The sequence below is a fragment of the Hippopotamus amphibius genome, chromosome 11 (genome assembly GCF_030028045.1).
Source record: "Hippopotamus amphibius kiboko isolate mHipAmp2 chromosome 11, mHipAmp2.hap2, whole genome shotgun sequence".
Lineage (NCBI taxonomy): Eukaryota > Metazoa > Chordata > Mammalia > Artiodactyla > Hippopotamidae > Hippopotamus > Hippopotamus amphibius.
The window spans coordinates 26634920-26651886 of record NC_080196.1 but is presented as its reverse complement, the minus strand read 5'-3'; positions in this window follow the sequence as shown (position 1 = coordinate 26651886).

Here is a 16967-nt window from a genome sequence, read left to right as displayed (position 1 = left end):
GACCGGACCTCTTATCAAACACTGCTTATGGGGGAGGTCATGACATTGGCCGCAAAGTTTATGGCAGATGGAAAAATCTTGGAGGGACAAGGACAGTGTGTCAGAGGACGGTGGTATCAGAAAAGAGAGCATGGTAGCGAGAATAGGGAGACAGCGATCGAAATTTGTGAAAAGACTGCATGGTGAATACCGTTGCAACCCCCCAATTCTATACACCCAAAGAATCGGCCTGGGTTGTGCTCAGTCTGGGTGGGAGGGCTCAACTGCACCACCCGGGCCATTTTCAGCCCCTTCTCTTCTTGACTGCGCTTTGGCTTTGCTCTCTAGCCCCAGGGCCTTTGCCTGTGCTGTTTCTTCTGCTTGGAACCCTCTGGATTCCTGTGCTTCCTCTAACACATCCCTAGTTTTTTGTTTGTTTTTAAAGTTTTTGACACTGAACTATAGTTGATTTACAATGTCATATTAGTTTCAGGTGTACAATATAGTGATTCTGTATTTTTATAGATTATACTCTAAAGTTATTAATATCATATCACTATTTTGACCTTGTGTGTTTAATATCTGCCCCCTGCCTGTTGAATGTGAGCTCCTTAAGAACAGGGCTGCCAAGTGTCCATGGCTGACTACGGTGCCTGGCACATGAAAGGGAGTTCATAAATATATACGTAATTTATCTTCTTTTCTTTTCCGGCTGCACCACATGCCACATGGGATTTTAGTTCCCTGGCCAAGGAAGGAACCTGGGCCCACAGCTGTGAGAGCACAGCATCCTAACCACTAGATCACCAGGGAATTCCCATAATTTCTCATTTTCTAATGGAAAATTTCTAATATATATAAATGTGGAAAAGAGTATAAGGGGCCTTGACATACCCGTCACCTTGCTTCAACAATTGTCAGCAATATTTTGATACAAACCCTAGGTTTCATTTTATATTGTCAATACACAATTTAATACATAGCTTTTAAACTTTGGGGAAAGTATTTATATGACAGAAAAATTGCAAAGGTGGTACAGAGTTTCCAAATACCCTTCGCGGAGTCTCCTCTAGTGTTAAATCTTACACAACCATATGACCGTTCATAGTGCAGCCCAGGGAACGCAGCAGGGCCATGAAGCAGGAGTTCACAGATAGCAGGGGACACCCGTGACTTTCAGGGTTATTGGAGGGTTACTGGGCTCTGGGGGAGGCGCAGGGGGGCACCCAGCTCTCCCCGGGGAGCACCGAGGTGAGGAGGTAAGTGCAACCGGGTAGGAACAGCTGGCCAGGAAGGGAGCACGGTGCCAAGGCAGGAAGGCCAGCCGCCCCCCACGCTTGGTGTGTGATAGGGCTGGAGCTCAGGGGGCGAGGATGGAAGTGAGGAAGCCACCCTACAGGCAGTGCTATGGAGTCCAAGCTCGTATTGCCCACCACACGACAGCCCTGGCCCTACTTGTCCTCCTTCCTGGCCGGTCACCTCACTCTCTCAGTGCAGAGGGCTTCGGTTTTTCCCTCTGATGCCCAGAACTCATCTCCAACCTGTTCTTCCTCAGGCCCCTCAACTTCAGGTTCTCAGAAACCGAACCTGGTGTCTGCCCCTCAGCAACCATCCCCTCCATTCTGTACCGGGAGCAGGGGCCATGTTGCCAGCCTGGGCGTCCACACCAACAACCAGAATCGCTCTCGAGTCTTTCCTTGCTCCCACTGACTGGGACTCCAGCCATGGCAACTCTGCCTCCCAACAGCCTCCTGTGTCTCTCTCCTTATCTCAGCCTCCTCCACTGCCCACAATAGAGCCTCACAATTTCTCACCTGCATCCCCTGCCCAGTGGGGCTCCCTGGCTGCAGCTTCACTCACTCTGGTCTGTTCTCCACTTACATCAGAGCAATTTTCCATCTGCCTTCCTTCTGCCCCTTTTTCTTGGCTACCTCCTCCTTACCTTTGAGGCCAGCTAAAGTGTCACTGCCTGCTGGAAGCTTTGCTGACACAGTTACACAGACCAGGGCTGGGTAAGGGCTTGACTTTATGTCATGGTGGTATTTATAAGCATAGCCTCTGGAGCCAGACTGCCTGGGTAAACCGACTCTGGTATTCAATACTTGTTACTGCGTGGCTTGGGGTGAATTACATTCTCTCTCTGGTGCTTCAGTTTCCCCATCTGTTACATGGGAATATTAAACCTACTTCATAAGCCTGTTGTGAGGATTAAATGTAAAGTACTTAGGTTAGCTCCTGGTAGTAAATAAACATGATATATTTGTCCTAATCATTACATTTCTTCTCCTGTCATAGTGCTTCCTAAATGCCAAGCTTTAACTCCAGTAGATTGTAGGTGGGGTGTGGGAAAATATGAAAGCATATATATTTTCTTGATTAACAATGGTTATCTTGGGGTTATGAAAACAGAGTGTGTGCATGAGCACATGTGGTTTTTTCACATGTTTTATGCATCAAGCCTGTACCATGTTTGACATTTAGAAAAATGTAATACAATATTTAGACAACTAATAAAAGAATCAGAGGGACTTCCCCAGTGGTCCTGTGGTTGAGAATGCATCTTGCAATGCAGGGAGTGCAGGTTTGATCCCTGGTCAGGGAACTAAGATTCCAAATGCCGGGGGGCACCTAAGCCTGCATGCCACAACTAGAGAACCCACATGCTGCAACTACAGAGACCAAGTGCTCTGGAGCCCGCGTGTCACAGCTAGAGAGAAGCTCATGCACCACAACGAAGTGAAGAGCCTGCGCCACAATGAAAACTCCAACGTGCTGCGACTAAGACCCAACACAGCCAATAAATAAATAAATAAATATTTTAAAAAATCAGAATACTCAATTATTTCTATGCTATGGTTACACATATATGAATATTTATATGTACAGGGGCAAAGACACAAAGGACACACAGAGCAAGAAAAATAACATGTTGTGGTCCAAGCACGGTTTGGAAAAGAATTTCCAGGCACAAGGCAGAATGCAAGGAAGACAGAGTTTATTAGAGAGAGGGGTTGCTGTAAGAACAGCGGGCTGACTTCCTGGTAGCCAGGGAAAGTCGACAATAAGCATGGGTTGCTTGCCTGTTTTTAAGGCAGGGAACTTGCAGTTATCTGTTGACTGGGCAGAGTATGTATACTTTTAGTGTGTTGAGTGGGAGAAAAATGGGGCAAATATGTTTCCTTATATGCAGTGGTTGCATAGTACAGACTGATAGGAGTCTGTAACTCTCTGTTCTGGCAACATTGGCCCTTTGAGTTGATCTTGTTCTTTGTCTCTGGAGCACACCACATAATGTGCACTGGGGTTGTGAGGTTGTGAGTACATTCATTTTCTTTAAGAATGTATTGGAGTTTTAGTGTGATACCACTTCTTTATAAATTAAAGTAATTGAAATCAGGGGAACAGATATGACACAAAAGGAAACTTCCTCTATGAGCAGGAGAGAGGGAGGGAGAATTGTGTCAAATGAAAAAAAAAAAAAAAAAGCACAATGTGAGAGCTGTGAATTAAGTTTTATTTGGGGCAAAATGAGGACTACAGCCCAGGAGACAGCCTCTCAGAGAGCTCTGAGGCACTGCGCCGAAGGTAGGGGGGAGGTTAATACGTGTATGATTTTAGTGATGGGGGATACAGGCGACTGAGCACACATGTTGGCAGAGGTTTGCTGCTAGTCACGAGGAGCAGGCGTCTCCATTAATGATTTTAGTGCTTTTCTAGATATGAGAAGATGCAAACTTTCAGCTCATGAAATCTCCTAAAATTATCTACCTGAAGACCTGTGCTGCCAGTTTATCCCAGAGCACAGAGTGCCTCATTCTGTTGCCAAAATCTTGCCTCTCTGTGCACCGATACTGAAAAGGATTACAGTGGAGACAGAGTTTTGGAGGAATTGGAAAAATGGCTTTAATCTTTCCTGACAGTGGGAGGGGGGAACACGGCAGGCTAGCACCTCAAGAACTGTGTCCCCTTCCCTGGGGAATAGGCAAGGGTTATACTGCCCGGAGCTCGTGGTCTGGGGTTGGTGATGAGGCTCAAAGTAATGAAGGTCTTGCATTCCTTTTCTTCTGCAAAGTCATGGCCACAGTGGGTGTCAGGCGACTCCGCAACCAGGTCTGGCGTCCCTGAAGTTATTGTGCTGTGACCTTGTCTCTGAAATGAAGAGTGCTACAAGGGAGTGTAGGGGTGAAGAAATGCCAGGTACAAAGTGTAATTCTCTCGGAATCGGAGAATAACCAGCTTTGTCAGTGAAGGACAGGCTAGCTACACGTGTTTGTTAGTATAACAACTAAAGAATAACCGAGAGTGCTGAACTCTTTCAGGCTTGTTTCTGTTGTTTCCCCAGGCTGGTTATTGCTTCCTTCTTTTCCTTGTTTATCAGAAAATTCTCATCTCTATTTTTGCTGCAAAAATTCATCTCAGCCCTGAACTCCTTTCAGGGTATGTTGCGGCTCAGCAAATGCAGTGGCTGTGATACGGACCAGTGCCCTTGGCCTTCCCCAATCAGTAGAAGTTGGCTAGAGGCCAGACAAGAAATTCAGGCCAGGCTTTACTGGGGCCCCTGCTGCAGCAGGGGGAGTGAGAACAAACAACAGGTCCCCTTGCTTGCTGGCTCCATGGGCAGGGGGGGGGAGGCGGTGGGGGGGGGGCTTGTTCCCTGCACTGGGTGAGAGTGTGGCTGTGTCCAGGGGTCTGGGTGGAGGGGTGGCTTGGGTGGTTTGCCCACCCCTTAGGCGATGAGTGCATGCAGGGGTCATACCCTACTTTTGCTCCCAACACCCTGTTTCTGCTCCCAGCTCTTCGGAAGTGGCAATTGAGTTTTTTGGTATGTTTGTTTTTTGTTTTTTTTTCAGTCTTTTGTATCTTTTGGTCCAGAATTTGCCCCAACTGCACATGCACACAGTTATTTTTAGTCCCATATAGCTTCTTTGTGTTTTGCAGCTTGAGGAGAGGTATGTCCGGGTGCAAGCCTTCTCGCACTGCAGCAAAAGGTCCTAGGTCCCAGGCCTGTCTCAGCTAGTGACCTCATCCTTGTAGACGCAGATGGCAAGCGGCAATTTTTAGCTGGCAAATAAAGGGAAGAAGGAGGAAGCAGCATGCACTTTACCTTTACACAGATTTGCACAGCCTAGCATCACCCAGTGCCATGGAAACTTGCTCAGCCTTGCAGGCAGCGCACCGTATAGTGAATTAGTCCTGAGTACAACACACGTTAGCATTGCCCGCTGGGCACATTGCCTTGTATTAGCTTAGCATGTCCTTGTATCTCATCAATTATGGTAATGGTACGTGACTAATGTGGGCCTTTGAGTTCTAGGTACAAAACAAGCTCAACCACTTACTAACTTTGCAAACTTGGGAAATTTCTTCACATCTCTGAGCCTGATCCTTCATCAAGCAAGTTATTGTGAGGTTTCAATGAGATGATACATGTAAAATAGTTGGCACATAATTCCTCACAATTGTCCAACATCACCATCATCATATGTGTGCCAGTTTGTGTGGGCAGAGAGGAGCTATAGGCTAGGATTCTTGCAACGGCAAGAATCTCAGCCTCCAGGGCTGACGTGGTGGTGCTGGGGAGAGGGTGATGGGGTCAGGCATGTTTGAAATTCTGGGAGAGACTTTCCAGGTGGAATTTCACAAAAGGACTGGCTGGGCCAAGGCAAAGATTAGATTATCAGAAATTCAATCGAAAACAAATTGTGGGCTAAAGGAAAAATGATATAACCACAAAACTAGAGATCTTTTGAGCTGATAAACAAAAAGACCCAGCCAGGGTGGAAGTCAGGCAAAAACTGAAGGTCTCTGGGCAGACACTGGGGTGGGCCTTAAAGGGACAGACGGTGGCCAACACTGCAGGCACCAGCCCCCAAATGCGCAGAGTCCCAGGTTTTCATTAGAAAGTGGTTTCTCAGCAACTACTTTTGTAGCAGGTACCATGCAAATTGCCTTTTCACATCATCGCCTTTAATCCTTACAACGCTCCTTCGATGCTGGTATCATTCTCCTCCTCACTCTACAGATGAGAAATGTCAACTACGATTGGCACTCGCCATTGGTACTTACATCTACCGCAGCTGCCGATTTTCAACACCCCCCAGGCCCCTGCCAAAGGAGCTCAGGGTGGAGAGCAGAAATGAGGCACTCTGTGCTCTGGGGAAAAACTGGCAGAACAGGTCTTCAGATAGTTAAATATTTTCAGGAGCCGATTTTATGAGCCCAATTCTTGTATCTCCTCATATCTAGAAAAACCTTCATGGTGACGTCTACTCCTCATGACTAGCAGTAATCTTCATGAGACTAGCAGAAACTTCTACCAAAAAATACGTGCTTCATTGCATGTTTTCCCCCTTCACCAAAATACTGACCTTCCCCTCTACCTCTTTGGAATAGTTTCTCAGAGCTCTCTGAGGTGCTGTCTCCTGGGCTGCAGTCCTAATTTTGCCCCAAGTAAAACTTAACTTGCAACTGTCATGTTGTGCATTTTTTTTTAGTCCACAGAAATCTGGGGCTTTGAAAGTTTAAATAATTTACCCAAGGTCAGAGCTAGAAAGGATATTGGGAATTTGAGCCCACTTTCTTGAACCCATTATTCTACCTCCCAATTTGGTTTAAAAAGGGGGGGGGGAGGGGCAAGAGGAAGTCTCTAAGTGGTCATCCGTGGACCCCCATCTATCCCAGCCTTTGACTTGTCCAATATTTTTAAAACTTGAAGCCAACACTGAAAGGGGAAAATTTCACATAAACATCCAGATATCAAGCTTCTTTTGTAAAGCTTCAGAAAAATAGGGGAAATTGGGCCTGATCTGACATGTCAGCAGTAGGCTGGGGCCCAGCAGGGTCCACTGCCTGTCACTCACACACACACACGCCCTGTGCCCAGGTCCCTCCACCCACCTCCACGTCACTCATTGGCCCACACCCACCCTGTAGGCATTGAATTTGCAATCCTGGATCTTCCCGGGCTTCCTTAGAGTTCTTTTATCTTCATTCAATTTCCCCCTCCTTTTTTGTATAAGCAGAGTCATCAATTTTTTTTTTTCCATCTCAGTTTAGTTCAGTTTTGTTTAAGGTTTTTAAAATTAATCCACACTCTTATTTTCAAAGGAATTAGAGTCCTCAAGTATGAAGACTTGGGGACTTCCCTGGTGGCCCAGTGCGCTCCCAGTGCAGGGGGCCTGGGTTCAATCCCTGGTCGGGGAACTAGATCCTGCATTCATGCTGTCACTAAGTTCACATGCTGCAACCAAGAAGCCCACATGCTGTAACAAAGATCCTACACGCTGCAATGAAGATCCTGTGTGCCGCAACTAAGACCCAGCGCAGTCTAAATGAATAAATAAATATCTAAAAAAAAAAAAAGGAAAGAAGACCAATTCCAAAATCCCATCTGGGAGGCATCTACCTCTAGCACTGGAGTCACACCTCCTGTCTAACCAGCTACAAAGTCAACTCTTTCCTGTACATCAGTGGAGCAGCCTAAGTTCCCACCTAAGGCAAGCCACCCCTCTCTTCCCAGCAAGCCCACCAACAGGGCATTTCTCAGAGCAGTGCTCACTCCAGCTATAGCATAGGAAAGAATTACCCAGAGACTTTGTAAAAGCACAGATTCCCGGGCCTCCTTGAGGAGAGATTCTTTTGTAGCTGGCTCATGTGGGGGCCAAGAATTTCTATTTCTGTCCAGTCATTAGAGAAGGAAAGCTACAAAATGTCTGGTGAAGGCTGTGACGTTACCAGCAGGGGTACTTCTCCCCATCGTTGTTAGAGACATGGGCCAAGGCAAAGCAAACAACGGTCCAGTCTGATGGCTTCTGCCTGGTATGTTTAAAGACAATTGGTTTTCTCATTTTACAACAACTAGAAATTCCAAATTCATTTCAATAAACTATTCTAAAAAGAGTATTTATTTCAATATTATCCCCTTCTGCTACGTGGCTCTTACTGTGAAAAGAAGCTATTTGAATCTCTCCAGTCATCAAGTTGCCATCTCTGTTAAAGCCAGACCCTTACAGCGTTAGGTTGAGAAGAACCATCTGGTCTCTCCCACATCAGGCCTGGAACACTGGCAGGAGCCCCTCCCTCAGGACAAAGTGCTTGGAACTATGCAGAGGATGAAAGAGGTAAGAGAGGGTAAAATTGGCTTCCTAGCCTAAAAGGAACAAGCTGGCCCAGACCAGGAATGAAAACCCATGAGTCAAAATATCTGTGTTAACAAAAATTGGGCAAGCTGGAAACCAAAAACCAAAATCAGGGACTTCCTTGGTGGTCCAGTAGTTGGCTTTGCCTTCCAGTAGTGAAGACTTCGCCCTCCAGTGTAGGTGGTGCAGGTTTGATCCCTAATTGGGGAGATAAGATCCCACATGCCAAAAAACCACAACATACAACAGAAGCAATATTGTAACAAATTCAATCAAGACTTTAAAAATGGTCCACATTAAAAAAAAAAAACTTAAAAAAAAAAAAAAAAAAAAAAAAGGAACCCTAATCCAAAGTCTTGACTGAGGAAAAGCAAGCAGATATAATATTTTAATCCAAGCTCCTCTTTCTTATTATTTGGAAATATTGTTTCCTTAACTTGAACCCAGATCCCTAAGCTGCATCTGCAGTGTTGAGGGCTAGTGCTGGGACTCTACTAATTTGACTTTAAAATCAAATTAAACTGTAGCAGCAACATACTTCATAAAACTGGTATTTCCTTAACTTTTTGATTATTCAGATATTATTTTATATATATATATATGGCTTGCATAATATACCTGATGAAAATAAAGATTAAATATATACATCAATTTCAGCTTCTTTTTTCCCCATTTGGGAAAAAAATACTGCCAAAAAATTCAACTTCCTCTCTCACTGAGTTGCCAACAGGAATAGAATGGGCCTTCTTGCCTCTGCTAACCTCAGGTGGGGTCAGCAATCGTGGTTAAAAGGAACAGAAAAAGCAGGTGGAAATGGAAGGGGAAGAAAAGGACACACTCCTTGTGAACTGCGTGGAAATCCCAAACGTGTTTTAGTTAGAAATGCAATTTAGACCACTGACACCAAAACTCATTGATTGCTGATGGTTAAATATGGTTTCCTCTCAAACAAAAGGTTGCCATAGTTGCAAAAATAATAACCATGTCATTCCCACATTCTATCAGGGAAGCAGCTGGAGTGAAGAATCTCAACCCAAGTTTGCAACCCAGAAACTCCCTAAATCAGAGCTGAATTCAGGGCAGACCAGTTACAGATGTTATGTGGAGGCGGCACTGGTTTATACCATAAGGGCTGTTCACATCCCATTCTCTGGAGTTGTTACTGGAGAAGGGTATGGACCCAAGGACAACAGTTATCAAGAGATCATCAAGGCCACCAGGGATGTGGGGCAGCAGAGCATCCTGTTTCAGGCACTATCTATACAGCACGGAGAGGACAAATACCCTTACTGTACAGATAAGGAGACAAAGGCTCAGAAAAATAAAACTGGCTTCATCATCCAGCTGCAGAGCCAGACCCCAGGTCTTCCTGATGCCAAAATCTGTGCTAGTTTCACCAAGTGCCTCTTACCCTCAGTGGAAGAAAGGAAGCAAGCCATGAACTGGGGTTTGAAATATGTACCAAAGCCACCACCACTGGGAGCATGTGAGGGTCTCAAATGTAAAGCGGGCAGAGACAGAGCCTGGAGGTGGACAGGGAAGCCCAGGACTTTGACTCCTGAGTAGATAAAATACAGGACACAGGCAACGTTTTGAGCATGCTTGTACCAAAAAAACTATTTGCTGCTTACCTGAAACGCAAATTTAACTGGGCATCATGGATTTTTATTGGTTAAATCTGCAACCCTACTCCTGGGTACCTATTGTGTCTGATTAGAATCAGAGGCAGGGCCTTGAAATTGTCTTTAATAAGCAAATGTTTGATGACTCCTATGGTACAGACAGCAAATAGGGGATGAAAGAAGATAGAACATTCTCGTACCTGGTGAGGGCTGCATTCTATGAGGGGAGCCAAAACTCTGTTTGTTTGGAAAGATGAGTAAGAATACAAGGCCAGGGACTTCCCTGGTGGTGCAGTGGATGTGACTCCATGCTGTCAATGCAGGGGGCCTGGGTTCGATCCCTGGTCAGGGAACTAGATCCCACATGCATGCTGCAACTAAGAAGCCCGAGAGCCACAATTGAGGAGCCCGCCTGCAACTAAGACCTGATGCAACCAAATAAGTAAAAAAAAAAAAAGAATACAATGCCATGCCTAAACTGTCAATGGGCATCCTTATTCAGCAGGTCTGGGGCTGGGCCTGAGACTCTGCATTTCGGCTCCCAGGGGCTGCCCACGCTGCTGGTCTGGGGCTGCACTTGAGTGATAAGCTTGAGTGATAAGCATGAACCATGCAAGTCGTTCAGACCTGAGTGCTCTACAGATGGAGCCATCCACACTGCGTTGGGCAGGAGCCACTGGGGCCCGCAGCTGAAGTCTCAAGGATCGGTGCTTCAGACGCCATGGTCTGCTATGTTGTGCCTCAATTACAGTCAGGCTGTCAGACTTAATCGTTCCCTTTGGGCAAAAGACACACAAGGCACCATTCAGCCAGAATTGTTGACCTGGGGGTGTTATCTCTTTTCCATTGGTGATTTCTGCAGTCTTCTGCCACGTGGGACGGAACATTTATTTTCCCTCAGATATCTGTGTTAAAGGATGCAGAGATCTCATTTCATCTTTCTGTCACTAAAGAACCCCCTTCCCCACAATGCCACTTTTCAATGCTTAATTCCATTTGAATTACGGGGAGCAGGACTGAACTGTAGGGCCAGATCTAGAGAGGCTGCTAAGGGGCAAACCCCAACTGCAGGAAGGCCAGGCGGGCATTTGAGAGCAGAGAGGCTTCCCTGCCCAGGACCAGCCAGGAGGCTGCCACCAGTTGCATCTCTGTTGTGGATGTCAAGGCCTCGCACCTGATATTGACCAACTTGGAGGCAAATGTCATCTTCGGGATCATCAGCACAAGTCTCTACTCCCCCTCGCAGGTTTGGAAGGAGAGAAAAACTGAGATTTATGGAGGGTCTGCTGTGAGCCAGGCATGGAGCCTAAATCCACCATTGGATTCACACATGTGCCCGATTTTTAATTTTTGTTCATTTCATTTCATTTGTGGGAATAAACACCTGTCTTTAGAGTTTATAGAAAACCAGACACTCAAGCATATCTTTTTGTTTTTCTTGATGTGGATGCCCTGGTTAAACAGAAGATGATTTTAGAAATTGTTCAGATAGGGGATAATCTTTCACATGAAAAAGGCTTTGTAATTCCATTCCCCAGGAGAGACTGGGGTTGCCCCTCTCTTTTGGCGGATGTGTCCCTGGAGGCATCATCTGCTTCAGTGAACTCCGGCATCCCTTCGAAGCCCATGACTCTTCTCTCTGCTTGTTTCACACTCGACGGGATGCTTTATCACTACATAAAGCCGTTTTCTATGACACCTTCTGGGAATAATAAATGCAACTCAATTATAGTTGTAAATTCTACCACAAAGATCTGAAAGGAAAAATAATCGAATTAACTAGATTTTTGGGTTCTCTTGCAATTGTAAAGGGACAACAGGGGCATTTAGACTCCTGGGAAATAGCAGCAACTTCTAGGTGTATATTACAGCTCTGTGAATAGGGGATCCAGCTTAAAGGGGGACTTGGAGGGTGTTCTCCACACCCTCATCCACTGTACTGGTTCCTTGTCACTCACAGTCTAATAACAATGCAGGTCCTTCCTGCCCCTTGACCCTCCTCTGCCGTTGAGATCGACAGCAAGCATTCCTGAGCTGGGCAGATCAAAATTCCTTTCAACCTCTTACCTGCTCTATGATTGTGGAAAGTTACTTTCTCTCTGGGACCTACCTTCTAAGATGGTTAAGATTAAGTAAGAGGCAGAAGCTGCCTAGCACAAAGATAGACACACAGCAGGCACTCAAAGACAGTAGCTATTGTAAATAGAAGAGGCGATGGAAAGAGAATTTAAGGGAAAATAGAACGTGCGGACAAGAGAGGTAAGCCTCCACATCTCCTGGAAAGGCTACTGTCCTAAGTAGTTAGAAGTCTGGCCAGGAAGCCAACCTCTGTTGGCCAGGCAGGTCCTGGGGATGCCCCAAAGGAGAATGGGCCACATAACCCCGCCCCCCCCCCCCACCTGAGGACTCCTGCAGTTATCACTGTGTGCAGATAGGATAGGGGGTCCCCAGAGAAAGAGAGCCAAACATGGCTTTCTTGACATAAGAGAAGCCATTTTTGGCCAAAACCATTTTGTGATCTAAGCCCGGCCACCATGCTTACCCTTGAACAGGTCTCAGTGATTAATAATCTTAAGGGACGTGAAGGAATGCAGGAACAAAGGAAAAGCAGTCAAGAAACAGGGACTTCCATGGCGGTCCAGTGGTTAAGGCTCTGCACTTCCTCTTCAGGGGTCCCTGCATGCTTCCGCCTGTGGCCAGAAAAAAAAGAAAGAAAGAAGCAATATTTCAGTGATAAAACAGTCCTAGTTCACCTTAAGAGAGATATGTATATCACACTTTGATACATATCTTGCAGTTCGGCAGTAACTAAGGCACCCACCCAGGTGGGAGAGGGTAACTACCCGTCCAGACCCCAGGCTGGTTGGAACCCCCAAAATGATGATGTTGACATTTTCTGACCCTCGTGACTTCAATCAGCTAAAGCTTGGGCTCTGGCAAACTTTGTCCCAATTCTATGCTGAATTATCTTCTGTTCAAGCCCCTTCGTGGATAAGCATGTACCCTTAGCTTAAAATCTTTCTAATTTTGCAGTTCGGGGACACACTGCTTTGGGAAAGATCCTTGGTGTTCTCCTTACTTGCTGCAAGTAATAAATCCTTCCTTCTGAGCTCTGGCTTGGTTGCGTCTTTTGGTTTGCCACCTACCAAGAGGCAAACACAGTTTTGGAGTATTGTAACAGAGAGCAAAGCTGCCTCCACGTTGGATCTATTCCTTTCGCTCTAACTCTTTTGCTCTGTAGCCCGTGCTTAGTCATGCTGGCTCTGCACCTTTTGTAAAAGAATGCTGCCTATAGCGTGAAATACCTAGAATAGCTGGTTCTCAAGGCTCTGACCTTTAAAAGTATGACACATTTCCATTCATGTAGAGATAAGAATAGCCCATTCTCAAGGCTCTGACCTTTAAAACTATGACACGCGTCCATTCATTTAGAGATAAAAAGTTAAGGAACAAAGAACAACATCTGTCTTGTTGGAGATGTACAGGAATACTGTGACCAGACCTGCATCTACAGCTGAAAGAACAGAGGCTTCATATCCCTTGTAGGGTCTGGCCAGCACCAAAAAGTTTGCAACCACCAGCCTTTTAGTATGAAAGAAGTCTGAATTCTAACTTGGGTGAGATGGTTCTTTGGGACACTACTCCACCATCTTCTGGTCTGCTGGCTTTCTGAATAAAGTCCCTATTCCTTACTCCAACACCTCATCTCTCAATTCATTGGCCTGTTGTGTGGTGAGCAGTACGAACTTGAACTCCGTAACAGTAACACCACCACCACTACCAGGAAAGTGAAAGTGAATCACCCCCCTCTTCCTATTCTGGGCCACTGGTCTGGAGGACCTGCTTGTTAGAATGCCCTCACTGGAGGCTAGGCCAGGCAAGGAGGTCCCTGCAGGGCTGGACTCAATGACATCAGAGGCCATGCTGAGAAATGAGATGGAATAATCTCTCCCCAACAGTGTCTGGATCATTTTAAAGCCTTGTCTTTTATAATCATTTGTTGTTATCTTTGGAAGAAGAAGGCGCCTTGGCCCTGGCACGAGCAAGCCTGGCTTCCTGCCCTCGTTCAGGTGCTGGCTCTGGGAATCTCAGTCCTTGGGCTTCTCAGGGCCTCAATTTTCTCACCTGTGCAAACTCAAATGATCACATGTCTCTTAGAAGGTTGTTGAAAGGATTAAATCATATAATGGATATAGAGCACCTGGAAGAGAGCCTGGTCCATAGAAAATGCCGGTAAATGTTATTTTTTCTCATGACCTTTGTCTAATGCAATCTCTGATTTCAATGTGGTGTAGTTAGAGCACGAAGGACCTCTGATCCCTGATCTCTCCATACTTATTTCCTAATACCTGAAATTCCTTTTGCAAGGGACAAAGCATGTACTACAGCTAAATATGAGGCATTGTTGCAGAAATCAATCCGTCGAGAAACCAAGCACCACACTTGGAGGGTTGGAGAACCCAGGTTTATTAAGCTGGCAGCACCAGATGAGCTAACGCTCCAAAGTTCTGGGCCCCAAACTTAGGGTGAGCTTTACTTTCATAGTGCACATGTTTACAGAGCACGGAAGTTTCCAAACCGAAACTTACAAGAGCAGGTGCAGAACATTCCATTTTATAGCAGAACATCTTAAAGTTACATTGGATTGTTAGGTCATCCTGTTTTTCTGTTGTTCTTGGCACGCCAAGCATATTTCACAAAAGCAAAACAAGCATGGAGTTATTTTTAACTGAGTGTAAGTTCCTAACTTTCCTCTTCAGCATAAAGGACAAACTGAAGAGAGAGGTTACATAAATCTGAGAACTAATTGTGAAGGGGAAGAAGGTTGCGGTTAGAGAACCCAGAAAGAGCAGGATCCCAGTTGGCTTCTTAGACAAGGAAGGTGGTATGTACAGGGTCCGGCAGCCCAGGGTCTGTCTGCCAGCTCTGCAGGTCCTGAAACACCATTGCTGTGCAAAGTGCACAGGAGGTAACACAACAGGAGGGAGCTGACTTTCGTTAAAAACAAACAAGACATGGGACTTCCCTGGTGGCGCAGTGGTTAAGAATCTGCCTGCCAATGCAAGGGACACGGGTTCAATCCCTGGTCTGGGAAGATCCCACATGCTACGGAGCAACAAAGCTCTTGCACCACAACTACTGAAGCCCACATGCCTAGAGCCCGTGCTCTGCAATAAGAGAAGCCACTGCACTGAGAAGTCCGAGCAGCACAACAAAGAGGAGCCCCCACTCGCCACAACTAGAGAAAGCCTGCGTGCAGCAACAAAGACCCAACGCAGCCAAAACATACAAAGACAGTACGTGAAATTCTGTCACATGCTGCAACACGGATGACCCTTGGGAGATTATGTTCAGTGAATAAACCAGACACAAAAGGACAAATATTGTGTGATTCCAATTGTTACTGAACCAAACTTGGGTCCGCTCGCCTGCTCCAAGTAAAGCCAATCTACTGACAGCTGTGGTGAAGGAAAGGGCAACCTTTATTGTAAGGCCCCAGACGATGAGCCCAGGATAGTTCATGCTCTAAAAGTCTAAACTCCCTGATGGGTTTCAGGGAGGCTTTTCTAAAGGCCAGATAAGGGAGGGGCATCCCAGGGTGTGTGACCAACTTGTGTACAATTCTCTATCGGAGATGGCGAGGTAACAGAGTGGTGTCGCAGGAGTTAATTAACATTATCAGTCCTCAGGCTCGGGGAGGTCTGGGGGTTAAGGGCTCATGGTCATCAAGTAGTTAAACTTCTTCCATTTGGTGGGGATTTTAGCATCTGTAAAATAACAAATAATTTCCAAGAAGACCAGCATGCTCCTGATAGCAGGCCAACACACCCTCAACCCTGGAGAAAAATCTACAAGAGAAGCTGTGATGGACTTAGAGAACAAACATATAGTTACCAGGGGGGAAGGCTGGAGGGAAGGGATAGTTAGGGAGTTTGGGGTTGACACGTACACACTGCTGTATTAAAAACGGATAACCAACAAGGACCTACGGTATAGCACAGGGAACTCTGCTCAATGCTATGCGGCAGCCTGGATGGGAAGGGAGTTTGGGGGAGAATGGATACACGTATATGTATGGCCGAGTCATTTTGCTATGCACCTGAAATGATCACAACATTGTGAATCGGCTATATTCCAATGTAAAATAAAAAGTTTAAAAAGAGAGAGAGAGAAGCTGCGATGAACACAACGCATGCTAGGAAAGTGGGGTGATGCTGAAAGCTGACTTGATTCATGAAATTATAAACTCAGGATCTACCATCAGTGCCCCCAGACAACCTCCCAACCATTCACAAACTGGCAAAGAGAAGAAATGGTAACACTTGTAAGCCCTGGGGGTAAACTACCAGACTGCTCCAGCTGCAACCCATCCAGAACACAGAGGTGGGAGAGCTCTGTGTTAGGGGTCCAGAATATTCATGTTCAAATACTAGAACAGCCTGCAAATTCCTGCCCTTTGGGAAAACTGCCAGTTGAATTACAACTTACTTTTGCATTAAATCCCATTTTCTTGAGATTATACCTCAGAGTCCTTAACCGATTTAGGGTCTTCTGAGAGTCCCCTAGCAGGAAGAGCAATTAACCTAAACGGGGAAACTTTTGGGGGTGAAGGTGGTGTTCTAAAGCTGGAGTGAGGTGCTGCTTGCACAACTATATAAATTTACCTAACATTATCGAACACTTTATATCAATTATCCCTGAGTGATCCTGCTTCAAAAATAGCAACGTGGCATTTGTAAAAACAAAACCAAAACACACACACACACACACACACACACACACAAAACAAAACACTGAGTTGTAAAGGATAAGATTTGTCCCCTTCATTGTATGTTTGTTTTACTTCAATAAAACGTTTTATTCAAAAAAACAATGCATCAAGTTCCAATAGTGCTATAATCTGAAAGAAAAAAAGTCCACCCTTCCAAGATATGGGGGAGGATCCAATAGATACTGGATGGGAATGGGCTTGGGGCAAAAAATGAAATACACTACCTCATAGCATTATAATGGCTGCTGAGGGCTATGAATAGAAACACCAGGTCCAAGTTTGCCAGGAAAGATCTATTGTAAGCAGATTTTGGCAGGAAAGAGCTCTTTGCAGGAAAGATCTCTCTGCAGGGGGCCCCTTTTGTCTTGACATTAACCTTACACCTGGCATGCTCATGTTCTACTCATCTCCTGCCCTTGCACACCTTTCAAATTTTTGATCACACAACACCTTGCC